The sequence below is a fragment of the Coturnix japonica genome, chromosome 15 (assembly GCF_001577835.2).
Source record: "Coturnix japonica isolate 7356 chromosome 15, Coturnix japonica 2.1, whole genome shotgun sequence".
Taxonomy (NCBI): domain Eukaryota; kingdom Metazoa; phylum Chordata; class Aves; order Galliformes; family Phasianidae; genus Coturnix; species Coturnix japonica.
This window is the reverse complement of record NC_029530.1, coordinates 1,818,551-1,833,862: the sequence shown is the minus strand read 5'-3', so window position 1 is coordinate 1,833,862 and position 15,312 is coordinate 1,818,551. Positions and strand designations below refer to the sequence as shown.

Genomic DNA, 15,312 nt, shown 5'->3' with positions numbered 1-15,312 from the left:
TAAGGAAGTTTGCTTCCTCAAAGCTCTACTGTTCTTTGGGGGATTTGAATTATGCATGTTACCATGAAAGCTAATGCTGTACATATGCATTCAAAGTTATTATTAACCTCATCAGGCAGAGGAAGAGTAGAAAAGGCAGTTGTTTTTCCTAGCTCATGTGCTCTGGATGTGGCAACGTTTTCAAGGACTTGCTGAGAGCAAGGATATAGGAGAGTTTATCCCCCCCCCCATACACACCTCGAGCAGCCTGACAGTAACCAGCTCAGCCTGAAGGGTCTCCTTTTTGGGGGTGGCTGGCAATGCTCAGTCTCCTCTTCACTATTTTTACAGAAGGAAAAACAAAACAAAATAAAACATTGCAATTGTTTCATGACCTGCAGTTTCAGTTTTACTGTGCTGCCATTTAAGAATGCTCTCCAAACAGGACGACTGTGGGCTGACCCAGCCCTCAAGCTCCTACCACATTTAGTGACCAGACCCTCACTTGCAGGGCTTGTCACTGCAGAACCTGGCTTTTTACAACCATAAAATCCTTGTTGGCAAGTAGGGAAATGGGCCTGAGACCCTCGGCAGTCAAAAGCTGAGATGAAGTGTTATAAAATTCTGGTGCATATTTGAATGTTGGAATGACTTTCAGGCAGATTTCACACTTGACTGCAAAGCTCAACAGGTGTGAGAAAAGCCTGAAGGCCACACCACACACATCCACACCAGCTCTGAATTAGCTCAAGCAAAAACCCAACTGCTTGGCTCTGGGTCATCAATGATGCAGTGAATGGGGTCATCCTAACAGCTCAGGTGTCACCAGATCAGTATCACATTAACTGCAGGAGCCAGGAAATCAGGAGAAACTGCAGCTGCTTAACCCCTTCCTCCACCTCTAAGACTGGCTCCTGCTTTTCCCTCTTCTCCCCTCCTTAAAGAGGGGATTTTTACTATAGAGGAGATTATTACTATAGCTGCAGAAATGCTGTAAGTAGCTTCAGAACCTCTTGTCATCCACACCCGGAATTGCACTAGGGAAGCACAGCTTGCCATTAAAATAGACTTTGATTTTCTCCAAACAACTTCAAGATACAAATTCAAACCCTGCCTGCAAGACTGACGTGTCTTTCTTGATCCCAAGCAGCAGGAGCACGGCTTGCAGCATGAGCTGCAGATGGAGTGCCTGGGACAGTAAAGGCAGCACCATTATCTCCTGCTTGGCTCGCACATGCTCTTGGCATTCATCTTCTGTAGCCCCCCCAGTCTCTCATTTCTTTCCCTTTCAAATATTTTGCTCTGCCAAGAAATTCAAAGCCAGGCTATCTGGCGAAGTGACCAGCTGGTGCCATAGCACAGAACATCACTGGCCAGAAATGAGTTTGAACTACAGTTTGGGGAAAGTTTAAATCTCTCAGCCAAATTAGTTTGGAGATGCAGACCAGACATGCTGTTGGGGCCTGGAACATTGTTCTGCAGCATTAACTGGACCATTCTAACAGCTGCTAGATAGAACAATAATCTTTGAACATGATTCCTTGGTCTCTTCTTCCAGAAAGACAGGCTAATGAAAAAGGGGTTATGGACAGATTGGCAGACTAAGAGGAGATTTCTGAAATACACAAAGCTCAGCTCAGCAGGCAGATCTACCCCAATTCAGTGAGTTGGGCAGCTGACTCCAGCCTGTCCTTCAACAAAACAGGCACTTCTCACCACTATTAAAGCTCCTCCTCCGGCTAAAAGATAAAATAAGTTCTAAAAATCCCAATTCCTTCTGGCAAAGCTACGTACCCTCTCATACTAATTTCTGATCTTTGAAAGCATCAATCAATGCACTGCAGTTTGTGGCAATGTCATTCCATTACCCCATCTCTCAACTGACCAATCCAGTACAACTTGACCTTCACTCCAACCCCAGTGGAAGGCAGTCAATAAACAAGGTGAGCACATACTGGTTCCTTCACTGCAGATGCAAACAGCATTCATTGTTGTGAACCATGAAAACCCAACAGGTAAGTCAACGTGTCCCCAGGTTTCCTGCAGACATGAAAGGAAACAAAAAGTGCTGATGTGAGAACAAGGCTTTGCCCTCTCACCTTCCTCCCTAAAGATCATGGGAGGCCAAAGCAGCACCAGTTGCAGCAGCTCTTTGCTGCAAGCTCTTCTCCTGGGAGATCCTACAAGGAATTAGCAAGCTGCTGCAAAAGCCAACAACTCATCTTGAATGTCAGTGTCATTTACACAGTAAATGTCACTTAAAGCTAACACCAGAAGGAGCTTGTTGGTATAATTCAGAAAGAAGTGGTAACAGCAGCTTAGCAGCTCCTTTCCCAAATACATGTAGAAATATACTGACCTAAATCTGAATTTAGACTTGGAAAGGTTTTCTATAGATGGCATCAGATCACCAAGCTTAGGTTTGTAAAAGTAAAATCTCCTCCATCATACACTCATGTGCCACCTCCAGGCACTCATGTTTCTTATTCTTCCAATCTACTGGCTCTAAAGATGCCGGCAACTTGCATTTGGTGTCAGCCAACTCCTTGGGAACCAGCCCTGTCTGCAGCTCTCAGTCTAAACTTGTCCATCCATCACTGGACTAAGAACCATTCACTCATTACCTACTAAACAACAATTAACTCAAATGGCAACCAGGCACTGCTAGACAGGGTTTCAGCTGGGAGCTGGAAACAAGAGAACAAATCCTCTCTAGCAGAATCCTGCTGGCTTGCCCAAATGTCATAGCTGCACCAAAGTATCTCCAGCCAGCCCATATCCTTGCTCCTGCAGCAACTCAAACCAAGATCCTGGTGTTTGTGATAAAGGGAAGGAAAAGGAGCCCAGCACACAGATTTCCTCCTCCCTGGCTTGCAAGCAGCAAAGCTGCAGCAGGGAGGACAGCTGCTGCTCATTTCCTCCCTGGGCTGAGGGACGGGAAGCTGGCATAATGCCTGGAGAAGCCATTTCGGTTGCATACCGGTTTGACTTGGCTGCACGCTTCAGTACTGAACAGAAGATAAAGGTGTTTACAGCACTTAATTTATTTACCTTACAGACAGAACCTGAAACCTGTAATTAACTCATCCCCTGAACCACTAAACCACACACCCGTGTCCTTTAGGACATGTCTGTCTCCTCCTGAACTCTGCTGTGCGAGTTACTTGGGCAAGCAAGCAAGCACAAGGGCGGGTTTGGGAAGCAAATACAAAAGAGCTGTTCATCAGACATTAAGGTTTTGTCACCACACGTGCATTTCATAGCTCTTAAGCAAGCCAGGCACCTGGAAAACATCCACCTGTTGAAACACATCAGCTATAGTCATATACGGTGCATTGCTGCAATGTAAAACACAGATTGGAGTCCTCATTTTCTCCTTCCTTGACAGGACGCAGCTGCGTAGAATTGAGACGTAGCACAAGAGCCTCATGAATCCACAGCTCAGCTGTGGGAGAGCAGAAGCAAATAAATATTTCACAAAGCGTTAGCACAGGACACGGCAGCATAAATAAAACAGGAGCGTGAGGATAACGGCTCCAAACGCAATTTGGCTGAAGTCATCTGTGGCTTCAGAAATAGAAAGATGAGAGATTTATTTCAAACCTGAGTGACCCGAGATGTAACCGTGGGGTTCTCCTGCCTTATTTATTTATTTTTAATCATTATCTGTGACCTCTACGCAGGCAGCAATGGGAGCAGAAGCGGTGGGTTGCTGACACTGTGTGTAGGTCGGCCCTGGGAGCGCTTCTCAGCGGCCTGACGGGCAGCTGATGAAGTGAGATGAGCTGATTGGAGCAGTCCCCAAAGCCCTGCTGGATGGAACACGTTAGCTGTGTGCCCAGGCTGAAGCCCGGTAATGAAAGCTTGTGTGTTTAATAGTCCTCAATGGACATTTCTTCCTTGGATTCATCCGACTGCCCCGCACTGCACATGGAAAGAAGCCTGCTAGGTTCAGAACTGCCACCCAGTTCATTCAGAATGAGATGACTTAAAAACCAGGGTAAGGCATGGACACTACAAAGGCACAGTCAGCTGCTGTTCCCCAGTCTGAAGCAGTGGAAAATAACAAACAGACAACACAAAGAAAATTAACAAAATCTAAACTAGTACAAACACCACAGAGCCACGTTGTGAAACAGAGAGGAGCTCATTCCCAGCTAAGCATTCTGGGATTCCCAGTAACGTACACCAATTCACATGAGTCAAAGAATTGGTGTGTTATATACAGCCAGAAGCGAAGTCTTCCACTCTTTGGAGCATGGTGGTGCCTTCAGGCATCAGCCCTCACTGGCAGCAGAGGAACTGCTCCCATTTTCCACTGAAGCAGTTGGAATTCACCCACTCCAATTTCACAGCACAAGAAGCATGCCATGGGCTGGCAACCTGCCACCCCCTCCAGGCACAAACCTCACAGCCGCTCAGCACTCCATCTCTCCAAGCAGTAGAAGATAAGAGCATGGAGGGGGAAGGGTAAAAGCCACATCATGCTGTGGGTAGGAGGGACAACAAGCACTTTGCACTCATCAGCAAGTGAATCATTTTCACTGTGCAAGCCAAAAGCACTGTGCAAGTCAAGCAACTCAGGCACCTTTCCTCCAGCCCTGACTGTGGGCTCAGGCTTGCTACAGGAGGAAAACCCACTGGGAAACACCGCACTTGGAACAACAGCTGCCCTGGCAGCTCCTTTCAGATACTCCCCGCTGCTGGAGTGGGAGGTGGAGCTGAGGAAGATGTGTTCAGATAATTAGTTCCTCCCTGCAAACTGGCACTTCCTTCTGGAGCTGGTGATCCTGCAGCAATGCCCAGTGAAACCCAACCGCTGGGCATCCATTTCCTTGTATGAACACATAGCAGAAGTGGGCAGCTGTCCCCTGCAGGAGGGTGAAACACTACTGAGTGGTGAGCAAAGGCCCTGGCAGCTGCTATGCATGCACAGCTCGGGCACTCAGCAATGCACTGCTGTGCTCCTTTGAAGCCTGTGGCCTCTCAAGAGCCTGCAGACTCCAAGCCACAGCCTCCTCCTTCCAGCTCAAGGGGGAAATACGCTCTTGTGGTGAAGGGGGTGGCTTTTGCTGTCATTTCCCAACCTTCTTTTGTTTGCACAATGTGCAGACGTGAGGTCTGACCCTCAGGCAGCTGTAAAGCATCCCAACCCTGTGGTTTCCATGGACTGAAACTGATACAGTTCAGTGAAGGGCTCTATGCTCAGCGTTACAGCACAGTCTGATTGTATCCAGCCCATCTGACTCTGGACTCAGCCACACAACAAACATCCTGGTTGCAGAGCGAGTGGAGCCAGGCCAAGGCTGGATGCTGGTGAAAATCCTCCCCTGCAGATACTGCAACAGCTGGCTCCAGCTCAGGAATCTGAGAGCATAGCAAGGGCTAGAAATGTGACTGAGTCAAAATGATGGTCACGTTCCCAGCTGGCATGGTCTGGCAGAACTCCACTGACTCCAAGTGAAGGATCACCAATTTCAACCAGCTGACAATCTAATCAAGTTAAGCCCGGTTCAGATGAGAGCAGGTACACAGCTCTCAACCACAGATCACAGGCACATTGCTCAGGGCTGTGTACACACACATAGGAAAAAAGGAAATGCTGCCAAAAAGGAATTGTGAAATCTTTACTGATATTATTACCTAAATCATATTTTATCACTCAATTAAGGAAAGGAGAAGCTCTAAAGAACTCACACATGATGAGGATTGTACCTCTCCTCCAATCTCTGTTTGTGCCCCCTTGCTCCAAACACCTTGCTTACACCTACGTGGCATAAAGCGATGCCATAAAGAAAACTCAATTACACCTGGCTAAGATTTAACAGAGAAAGAGCTCTATACAGGCAAATACATCTATCAAGAGTTATTAACCCCACCTGAACTCTGCATAAGTTCAGCTACATTGCTTTTAGCATCCGAGCTGGATCATTTAGAAGTGGATAGAAGAACTCCCCACGGTAATCTGTGCTTTACAGCCAGGCTGTAACTACCCCTCCTGAAGATGCACAGAAAGTCACCCTTGATCTGAAGGTGGTGACTCTTTTACAGCCTACTGATCCTCAGATTGCCTCATTTGCAATATAGTATTATATTGCCGTCTCCAATCCTCAGGAAACTCAGCCGTCATGGCCTTGTTTTGCTCTGTGGGGCAGGTGAACTCCCCAGCAGCAGGAAGGTAACCCACCACTAAGCTAACACACCATGTGCTATCTCCTCATAGATTTTATGACCCTGAATGAGGCATTCCACAGTCCCATGCTCCTTAAACAGTAGACTTGATCTGCCCTATGCACAGTACAATATAAGTAATAAACTCAGTTTTCACTTGTTTCCCTCAGTAGTCATCTTGCTTCATCATTGTTTTATTGGCCACACGCTCATTCTATCTCTGAAGCTAAAGAGTAATGACAAGCCAAAGGCAGATTTGTTTCTTTAAAAGCTGATTCTGTCCTTTGACTCACACACATTGTCTGGATTGCTTCACTAGACCAAAGAGTAAAAGAGAGATTCAAAACATCCTTGGTTGGGATCATAAAGCACCAAATTTCCATTGAAAGCTGGTAATGCTCCAAGCAGGAGCTGGATCACAAACACTCCAAAGATTTCTTCCAACTTCAATTACTACAGATTATCTTTACACCAGGGGAAAACTCAATCCACTGTAGGAAGATTTTATAGCTGGGATAATTAAGACTTAAAGTCTTCAGGATGGTACAGCCAATCTGGTTCACAGGACAACTAAAAGCAAACAAACAAACAGACAAAATCACTAGATTGAACAGTGTTCAATACCCCAGATTAGCTGCATTACAAATATTATTTTATTCAGCATCATGATTTATTGGCACCCTCCCTCTTGAGAGCTTCTACTGACCTCAGATTCACCTCAATGAATCTTGATTTTTGAATGAAAAAAGCAGTCAATAATATTTACTTCCTATTGACTTCATCCTCAACAGCACAAGGAGGAGACTGAACTATTCCTGACCTCCCTGTCTCACTTCTAATCACAGCAGTGAGATGCAGGGCTCCATCTCTGCAGGTCAAAGTGGGAAGCAATGCCCAGCAATGACCCCACCATAAGGTGACAAACAAGCCACATATACAGCAAGGTTATTTATACAGGGAGACAATGAAGTTCCCGAAATCTCATGGTCAGTTCTCTGTGACAAGAGGTTTCATTTAAAATATTATGCTGCTATTATTGCTATTTGCAAAATCCATCACGGGGGAGTAGCAGACTGAAACCTACAATAGGGAGACTTGTGATGAACATTGAGAAGTCAAATTTGGGTTCTTTGAGTAATTCAGTGGCACTCCATGTATATTGACGTTTGTTCACAGCTTTCCTTGTGATCCTGTGATTTCAAATGGAAAACCTTCCATTTGTTACTCCTCACCCACTGATCCTTCTCGGTCTGTTTGACAGCCGGGTGCCTTTCCGATGCTCACAGTCAAGGTTAGCTGAACTCAGGCTGACAACAGGAAGCTTAAGCTGTGGCAAGGCTTGGATGTGGCAACAGAAGGCTCACACCCAGCAGGCGCTGGCTGAGGTTGTTCAGCTGCTTGAGCATCCCCCCCTTGGTACACCCAGGCTCAGGGAAGCTGTTCCAGGTTACCCCTCATTAAGCAGATGTTCTTTAAATGATTTATGCTTCCATCAAGCTTGATATCCCCACAGAAGATTGTTAGTGAAAAGCCCTGTGTAATCATTTATAGTGGGATTTATGATGTTTAACTCAGTAACTCTCCGCAGGTCTTAACAGGATGAAGGCGGGCTGTGGGCAGGCAGAGGCTGCTCCCAGAGGAAGCCAACCATGGTTGTAAGAGGAAACCAAAGTCAGGCTCTGAAGGGCTGCATCCACACTGCAGGGGAGGCAGCAGAGGCTTTGATCATCCCTGCCAACAGCATGCAGAGCAACAGCAGCCAAGCAAGATTGCAGCTCACATGGTCAAGGCTGATGGTGAACGTGTCCTTAAACTGTCTTTTGGCTTATTCCTGCTGTCACTTCTTTCTCTGTTCACATTAAGTTGCTTTGTTTTGTGTCTAGTACCAAGCCAGCATCCAGCCGCATAAACATCTATTAGATTAAGTCTTTGTCAGTGTATTTTCAGGTTAACAGCTATCTGAGCCAGAACACTACCAAAGCACAGGCTGAATGGTGACTGAGTGACTGGGCCACACTTTGGTCCCTGTCAGCATGAACACTCCCTGCTAATAGCCACCAAAGTCATTTCTGATACATCTGCAAACCACGAGGACATTCTGGAAGCAAATTTCATATTTTAGCCATTGTCTCGCTTTCCTTTCTCATCAGGACTGGGAGGCAAAGTGCTGGAATACACCCAGAAGGCCAGAAATGGTATAAGAAATGTTCACTGAGTCCAGCAAGAAGAATTGCTGACAGGGTCTGAGAGCATCCCACCTTCTGCTGCTCAGCACTGCAACCCCTCAGTGCTTGGATAATTCAGCAGCATGGTTTTCCCACACTAACCTGAACCACCTCCTGCTGCTGCAGCCCAGCAATCCCACATTTGTTGCTTTGAGCTGTTTTGACCATTCTTTCTGCAGGTTTCTGACCAGACTGCTGCCTTGTTGGCTCCCCAGTACACAGTGGGGCTTATAACCACAGACAGCAATGCTGGACCAGCTGGAAACATGTGCTAAATACTGAATTATAGCTCATCTAAAGAAATATCATTATCCAAAAGCACCTCTGGGACAAACCAGCAGCCCAGAATTCTCTACCCTACCTACCCAACAAAGGCTGCAGTGCTTTGGTGAGCTCTGCTATTTGCTTTCTGTCTCCATTTCCTCCCCTGTAAGATGAGGTCTTGTTTAAAGCCTGTTTGCAGAGCTTGCTGCAATGCTCCAGGGGCAGCTGCTCTCCCAGGGCTAAGCAGTTTGCAAAATCCCTTACCAGCCTAAAAGCAAAGCAGCCAGGAGGCTCAGGGCTTGTTGTTCAGCACATGATAGGGGATGGTTCCTACCCTGGAGGGGCTGCAGCTCAGACAGCCCCGTGGCAGGGAGCAGAGCAGCAGGGCTGCATGCAGCGCCCTGCTCAGTGCCCCCTGTGCAGCACAGCAGATCATTAGCAGAGCTACAAGTAGAAAACCAGCTCTTCCACAAAGCCCAGCAAATACGCTGAGAAAAGCCTCACTGTTTCCGTCCCACCCACTTCTCCCCCAGGCCAGCTCTGCTGGAAAATCCCATTCTCCCTCCTACGCAGCACAGAGCAGGCTTTGCACAGCTCCTGGAAGAAAATGTTTTAACCACATACTTGCACCTGCAGCGCCCGGCCCCGCGTGTCACCGAATTCAGAATTAAGTAGCACAGCTATTGTAAAAATGAGTTACAGCAAAAGCTCCTTCATCTCAGTCATCACAAGGGCTATATCCCGCTTCTGTTTTGGTACCAGATGGCTCAAGGTCTATTTTTCAACAAGTGCTGTCTGCCGCACTCGCTGACACAAAGCCCTTTGAGTTACAAGCCAAATCTCTTCCCTTAATATCTTTTTCATCCCATTTTTCCCCCTTTTTGAGCTCACAAGTATGTCTTTTCTTAAGGAAAAAAAAAAAAAGAAAATCTATTATTCTTCAAAGGCCCGGTTGTGTTCTTCATTTACTGAAGTAGTCAAAGAATATTATGGGTCATTTTGTCACCATGGAAACCACAAATAGACCTTCAAGGTTTTTGGAGAGGTGATATTATTTTGGAGAGGCCGTGTAGGGTTCTCTGACAGAAAATAATAGGGATGGCAAATCAAGGAGACCTTTTATACAGACTGTGTGAAATGCAAAGGGTATCAAACATCATTTCTCTGCCACCGAAGACTACTCCAGGCAGCAGTTTAATATGGTATCCTCTGACAGCTGAGCCCAAATGGAAAATTAATGAGGCAGCATGATATATGAGTCTTTTTAAATCTCATAACCAGCCTCCTTTATAGAATAAAAATGGCCAAATCAGTTTAATATTAGTGGAGAGCTTCTCTGTGCGTCTTCCTTCAAAGCCTTGTCAGTGCACTGCTGAAGAGACAGTTCTGTTTTATTGACTGTGTAAGTCGAGCTGTTTTCAAGTTTGGGATTATCTGAATCAAAATAATTCTGAGCCTCATTGGTTCAGCAGAAAGATGTGAAAGCCTACAGAGCACCTGGGCTCTCAGTGGCATCATGTCCTGCCCTGCGGGACCCGCAGCACAGCAAGCAGTGGTCCCCTTTCTGCCTCCTTCTATAAAGGCTTTCCAAATCCCACCTGCCAGAACACCAGCACTCTTAATTTCCACCATTTTGAAGGACTTGTCCATACTGACAGTATGGAAGTTGCTGTGAGATAATAGCAGTGAGACTCAGAAAATTGCATAGGGTTTCCCCAGGCAGATGGTGCCCAGATCCTGCCCACCAGGTCCCCATCCATACAGATGTCTCCTTTTCAAGATAATAGTGTGGAAAGGAGACTTTATCTCTATAGAGCATCAGCTCACTCAGGTACATAGTACCTGTCCCTGCTGCCTGGTCCTGGATGGAGCTCTTCACCATATAGAAATCATACAGGTTGCTCAGAAACATTTCCACAAACTAAAAGACCTACAGAGGTGAAACAAGAAGCAACTACAAAGCGGGCTTACAAGACTGCATCCTACCTGTGTCTGGATGGAAAATGGAGTCCTAAACCTAAAGGGTTCTGAACAGAAGTTTCAAAACGCCCCTGCCCAGAAACAAGCAACCCCTTCACTGAAGCACTGAGAAAACAGCTTCAGCAAAACAAAGGAGATAAAACAAGCATTTGTTCCCAAACTTTTCTGCCAAAACATCTTTGAAACAGACACCTTCCTGCAAAACATTTCAGCTTCAGCAGAAAAAGAGCTTCTCCTGGAAAACGACTTCATCAAACACACTCACTCCCCTGACTTCCCCATGGGATGCTAATGGGCACAGGCAGAACAGCCGCCCACCATGGTTCTAAAACTGCTGCTCCCCTGCCATTCCCTCACTGCAGCAGTGCCATTATCTGGGTGCTCTGTGCTTCCCTCCCAGGAATCACACTGCAGATGTTAGGGAGCAATAGGAGGAACTGGGGCTCTCAGGGTACCAGCCTCAGCCCTGTGTAAATTACTGCCCTGCATCAGCCACAGTTTAACAGCCTGGTGTTAAAGTTCTTCCTGCACTAAGTACTTAGAGATCTTGTCTTCCCTAGGCTCCCTAAATGCTTTATAAACATTTATAAACAGGCAGAGTGAAAAATCAATGCAGAGATACTGTGGGGAAGGAGAGAGAGCAGGGAATGAGAAGAAAAACTCAATGAAACATGAAATAGTGCCCAAACATCAGCAACCATCAGCTCCAGGGCTTTGTCCTCACTGCTTCCCTACCCCAGGCTTTCTGTGCACGAGGAAAGAAGGACATTTATACATTTTACAATAGATCTGTAGGAACACAGTTTGAACAACGGGAGGTATTTTGTCATTCTCTATGGGCAGTTCAGGTATGGAAACTCCAAGACTCCTCCATCAGTCTTAAGTAGCAAGTATTGATAAAGCAGTGGCGATGACTCATTTGTTTAATGCACCCATGTTGCAGACACTGGGGTGATTTCCCTGCCCTGCAGAAGGAAGCTCCTATTAGAAGCAGTGACTTCCCGATAAACACCCACTTTCCTTACTTCAGTTCTTTCTCAAAGGAGGAACCCCACACTGAGCAACTTCTTGGCTGAGGAACAACTGCTCAGGGACTTTAGTTCTCCACTACAGAGTGTTTTCCAGAGGGAGTTCAGACTGCTGTTCTGATGCTGCAAAGGGACCACATCACAGTGCCCTATTAGCCAGAGAAAAGCAAGGCACAGACTCAATGAAATCCATGGGGATGTACAGATGTTCAGCTGGGCTTGGTCAGATCCCATCACAGCCCTGTTCTGCTGGCTGCATTTCTCAGATGAATTCAGAGACTTTAATAACTCACTGAGGCAAAGCTTAGAGCCCCCACACAACCCAGGCCAGATCCACCCCTGACCTGAGCTGGGGGGAGTTTGACTTTTGTGTTCAGCAGGATGGGAAGCAGCCCCTGAAACAACAGGAACATTTGGTAGGAACGTCCTGGGTGCACCTTGCCCAGGTGCTGTGCTGCATGAAGCCCAGGGCAAACGTTCTTATCTCCCTTACTCTGGCAGATTAGTAATAACACGTTTATACAGCTCACCTTAAACAAATATCAGGAAAGTCAGTCCATACAAGGTCTGCTAAATTGCAAAGACGTCTGTGCAATCGCAATTGATGACACGGTGTTGAATTATACAAAGGAAGAGGTCAATGCCAGTAAGGCTATTTCTCAGAGCAGATTGCACGGAGGTCTCATTTAACACTGCCAACTCTGAACACGTGCACTGTTGAAAGCAGAGACTTGATTGTTCTATCGCAGGTCCCTAATTTGGCTCTAGGAACCATCTGCTGATTTAATAGGGGATCTGGATTGTTAGGGACTTTTTTCATTCTTATAAACACCTAAAGCTTAGACATTTAATAGAGAAAAATATGGCGGTGGGATAATCCTCAGTGCAGTAAAGAAGGGGAGAAATAAATGTGTTAGGCTTTGTTTAATTTTGTCTCCTAAGCAACCAACATATTGGATATTGTTGGTATCAAATCTTGAGTGTGTGAAAGTCATTAAAGCAGCCCTTCTGAGACTGCAGTAACCATATTATTAGGAAATTTTAGATAAATTACTCTGTCAAGACTCTTAACTATCACCTGTGCTTTTATCAGCCACTAATTAAGACTGAAACAGAATATTAATGCCCACCTTACTTCAGCTAAACAAACACAGATAATGCACACAACACTGCCTATGCATAGATAATAGGCACAAACACATATTCTTCCTATATTTTCCCATGCTTATCTGTCTGAGCACTGAAACCCCATGGCTGCCAGAATCAGGAACCTTGACAGGGTGTTTCTGCTGCTAAGTACCACGGGCACGGCTGGTGACATTTCCATCTGTCTTGCAAAGGCAGCAGTGTGAAATGTGCTTCCAAACCCAATGGGAGCAGTGGGCTCAGCCATCCACCCAGCCTCTCTGATGGGTCTAATGGTGTGATTGAAAAAAACCCCGAGCTTCCTCACTGGGATACCAAGGGCACACACATGCACAGCACAGGCTGAAACCCAGCAGCTCTGTTCTGCATTATTCAATAGGTTTCTGGGAAGATGAATGCCTGCAGTTCATGCTGCATAGCAACTGCTCCTCATGGACCCCGCAGTAATTCATGAAACAAAAGCTTTGCTCCTGCAGCTCCTGCTGGTGTCCAGCTCTGCCCAAGAAAGGAGTCAATCCAAGATCCCTGCCCACAGGGTCTGACGAAAAGGCTTTGCTGCTCCCCATGAGCTTCTGTGTGCTCATTGGGGACCCACATCCCAACTCCAGTAAACAGAGCATGTTACCCCCAGCTCAGACAGGGTGTCCTTGTTGGCAACAATTTGCTCCTTTCCCAGCAGCCCTCTGCTTTCACTTAGCAACTTGGGTTGTATTTGTGTCAGCCTGCCCCGCTTCTGGCTCTTTGAAGCTAGACCTGCATTGCAGATGCTTCCATGTGCATTAAGCACAGCTCAGGTCATCCCCAACCACATGCTGACTTACTGGGAAAAGGGATAAAACCTTTGAGAGGCAGGGGTTCTTCCACCTCATCTCTCTCTCTCGCTCAGAAATCAAGCCTTCAGTTAACACCATCCCTCCTTCCTGCCTGCATACCATCTTTGTAGAAACAGCCAAGAGCCCCACGTTGGTCCCTCCCGTCATCCAGTGTCTGTCTGTGATGGAGGTGGGCAACAGCAGTGCAAAATGAAGACTTCAGCTGATGCAAAATTAATGCAGTGCCACTGAGACCAACCCGAACTCTCTCCAGTTTAATCACACTCCGACATTTTTATGTGGAATTTTGAACAAATATTTTATGCAAAGGAATCAGATTTCTCATTTCAAGGGCTGTGAATCTCACAGGCAGTTCAGAGAGTACAGAAACAGGTGAGAGGTAATTACCTTTACTTGGGTGGCAGCAAAATTCCCTTCTGAATTCAAGAAATGAGCTGCCAGATGAACATTTCCTCAAGACATTTAGCACAAAATGAAGAGTGGGTCCATCAGTCACACGTGCTGAATTGAGATGATATGAATGACCACTGGATGGGGCAACCCACCTCACCAACAGAATCTCTCCAAGATCTACTCCAGCAAACAAGTTTTACTCTGTATTCATGCTGCTATTTGAAGAGCAAAACATTTATCTGGGTTACATCCTTCATTCAAGCTAATAGGCAGGAGCAGAAGCAAGAAAAAAAGCCCCCCACAAAAAGTGGAGACCTAAAGCCAACATGTTTTTCTTACAGCAGCAAAGCTGAAAGAGAAAACAATTTACCAACCAATTTACTGAGAAGCCATGGTACATCTCCTGCTACTTGCATAAAGGAAAGTGCTTCGAAAATGAGTTTCCAGATTTCTCATTTGTGGTGTGCTATAAGCACACGTGAATTTAATATCATGGGCAACGTTGTTAATTAGACAAGAAAAAAGTGTGCCTGGGTTTTGTAATACCTCGTGAACCAACACGATTCCTTCTCATTCTCCATCCATGGCTCAGACAAATACACCTGAAGCATTTCTGGGATTCAAGAAAAATAAAGGACTCCTTTTTATCCACTATCTCAACACATTCCAGTTCCAGGAAAAGGAGTTTAGTCAGTGATGAATCACACACTGAATGAAACCTAACCTTTCCAGAGACACTCCAATTTAAATGCTTGAGCAGATATCTGCAGCAAACTGTTCCACCTGTGAGCATTCACACCAGAGCCCTCTCTGCTCTTCAAGCGCCTAATTGCCAATACAGGACATTTCTCCACATGCTGGATGCAGAAGACAGCCAGCAATTGACAGCCATGAGCTGGATCGCATTCATCTAGCACAGCCACAGCCTTAATAATTGGTCATTATCCCATAAGCCAACATTCAGTGGAGCCAACAGACCAGCAGCAGACCCTTGGCTCACCAGAATATGACTGAAAACGTGAGGCCAAAGACACATTGGTGCAACAGAAGTCACCTCCTCAGCCTTCAGATAGGCACAGCTTCAAGGCAAAGAAAACCTTAGAGAGCATCCCATGTGAAGGTGTGCACTCAAAGAGCTTGACTTGGACCCAAAGAGGTGACAGAAAGGGCAAGATGCTACTAATCTACAGGGATTTAAGCCCTGCAATTAAACTGCAGGAAGAAAGAATGAAGAAGAGGTGAGAAAGCAGAGGAGAACTGAGCCTCACCCTGGAGCTTGGCTCTGTAAGTGTG

At 46.1% G+C, this 15,312-nt stretch overlaps 1 protein-coding gene across 1 annotated transcript in view; it reads right to left on the bottom strand.

The window, feature by feature from the left end:
- The window catches only part of GALNT9 (polypeptide N-acetylgalactosaminyltransferase 9), a 297,062-nt gene that overhangs the window by 192,356 nt on the left and 89,394 nt on the right, over nucleotides 1–15,312 (bottom strand). The gene's annotated exons all lie outside the window — the stretch shown is intronic.